We start from the raw sequence: 2,434 nt of genomic DNA, 5'->3' as shown, positions 1-2,434 counted from the left end.
GGATCCAATCCAAGCGTGGGCCGCGCCGGAGATGCCCAACTCGGAGAGGGTGGAGAGGAGGATCTGATGGTTCACAGTATCAAAGGCAGCAGATAGGTCTAGAAGGATGAGAGCAGAGGAGAGAGAGATAGCTTTAGCAGTGCGGAGAGCCTCCGTGACACAGAGAAGAGCAGTCTCAGTTGAATGACCAGTCTTGAAGCCTGACTGATTTGGATCAAGAAGGTCATTCTGAGAGAGATAGCAGGAGAGCTGGCCAAGGACGGCACGTCCAAGAGTTTTGGAGAGAAAAGAAAGAAGGGATACTGGTCTGTAGTTGTTGACATCGGAGGGATCGAGTGTAGGTTTTTTCAGAAGGAGTGCAACTCTCACTCTCTTGAAGACGGAAGGGACGTAGCCAGCGGTCAAGGATGAGTTGATGAGCGAGGTGAGGTAAGGGAGAAGGTCTCCGGAAATGGTCTGGAGAAGAGAGGAGGGGATAGGGTCAAGCGGGCAGGTTGTTGGGCGGCCGGCCGTCACAAGACGCGAGATTTCATCTGGAGAGAGAGGGGAGAAAGAGGTCAAAGCACAGGGTAGGGCAGTGTGAGCAGGACCAGCGGTGTCGTTTGACTTAGCAAACGAGGATCGGATGTCGTCGACCTTCTTTTCAAAATGGTTGACGAAGTCATCCGCAGAGAGGGAGGAGGGGGGAGGGGGAGGAGGATTCAGGAGGGAGGAGAAGGTGGCAAAGAGCTTCCTAGGGTTAGAGGCAGATGCTTGGAATTTAGAGTGGTAGAAAGTGGCTTTAGCAGCAGAGACAGAAGAGGAAAATGTAGAGAGGAGGGAGTGAAACGATGCCAGGTCCGCAGGGAGGCGAGTTTTCCTCCATTTCCGCTCGGCTGCCCGGAGCCCTGTTCTGTGAGCTCGCAATGAGTCGTCGAGCCACAGAGCAGGAGGGGAGGACCGAGCCGGCCTGGAGGATAGGGGACATAGAGAGTCAAAGGATGCAGCAAGGGAGGAGAGGAGGGTTGAGGAGGCAGAATCAGGAGATAGGTTGGAGAAGGTTTGAGCAGAGGGAAGAGATGATAGGATGGAAGAGGAGAGAGTAGCGGGAGAGAGAGAGTGAAGGTTGGGACGGCGCAATACCATCCGAGTAGGGGCAGAGTGAGAAGTGTTGGATGAGAGCGAGAGGGAAAAGGATACAAGGTAGTGGTCGGAGACTTGGAGGGGAGTTGCAATGAGATTAGTGGAAGAACAGCATCTAGTAAAGATGAGGTCAAGCATTTTGCCTGCCTTGTGAGTAGGGGGGGAAGGTGAGAGGGTGAGGTCAAAAGAGGAGAGGAGTGGGAAGAAGGAGGCAGAGAGGAATGAGTCAAAGGTAGACGTGGGGAGGTTAAAGTCACCCAGAACTGTGAGAGGTGAGCCATCCTCAGGAAAGGAACTTATCAAGGCGTCAAGCTCATTGATGAACTTTCCAAGGGAACCTGGAGGGCAATAAATGATAAGGATGTTAAGCTTGTAAGGGCTGGTAACTGTGACAGCATGGAATTCAAAGGAGGCGATAGACAGATGGGTCAGGGGAGAAAGAGAGAATGTCCACTTGGGAGAGGTGAGGATCCCAGTGCCACCACCCCGCTGACCAGAAGCTCTCGGGGTGTGCGAGAACACGTGGGCAGACGAGGAGAGAGCAGTAGGAGTAGCAGTGTTATCTGTGGTAATCCATGTTTCCGTCAGCGCCAAGAAGTCGAGGGACTGGAGGGTAGCATAGGCTGAGATGAACTCTGCCTTGTTGGCCGCAGACCGGCAGTTCCAGAGGCTGCCGGAGACTTGGAACTCCACGTGGGTCGTGCGCGCTGGGACCACCAGGTTAGAGTGGCAGCGGCCACGCGGTGTGAAGCGTTTGTATGGCCTGTGCAGAGGGGAGGCAGCCTTTTCCCACTGGGTTTTTGTGGGATCTTGTCTTTTGGTTAGTTGCCTGTGGGCACGCAATTTGCATCATGTTTCGTTTGTGCTTTATTGTTTTTGTTTGGTGACTTTCATTTATTAAACTATGTGGAACTCTACGCACGCTGCGCCTTGGTCTCCTTACGACAAACGTGACAAGGAGAAACATTTCAGAACACACTTCCTTCTGCTATTTTTTTGGACTACCTGTTCTTCCATGAAGTGAATCTGTTATTCATTGTGTTTGTATGGGTTAATAGAACATAGCCTCCCCCTGGAATAAACTGGGCTTAGACTCTGATGGGTTAAGTAGTATTGATAAATGAGGCCTCAAGGCCCTTCCTCTGATACAGTCCAATCTGCTGTCTGTCCAGTTTTTAGTATTGGTCGAGATGTAATATCAGCCGTCAAAATCATCTCTCTCCCTCTGTAGCTCTCTCTTTAGTCAGTTTGTTGTAACTGGTCTCTCGCTTTAGTTAGGTTGTTGTAACTGGTCTGTAGATGGACTGTCTCT

This window comes from Salmo trutta, unplaced genomic scaffold (assembly GCF_901001165.1).
Source record: "Salmo trutta unplaced genomic scaffold, fSalTru1.1, whole genome shotgun sequence".
Lineage (NCBI taxonomy): Eukaryota > Metazoa > Chordata > Actinopteri > Salmoniformes > Salmonidae > Salmo > Salmo trutta.
Note: the sequence above shows the minus strand (reverse complement) of the source record.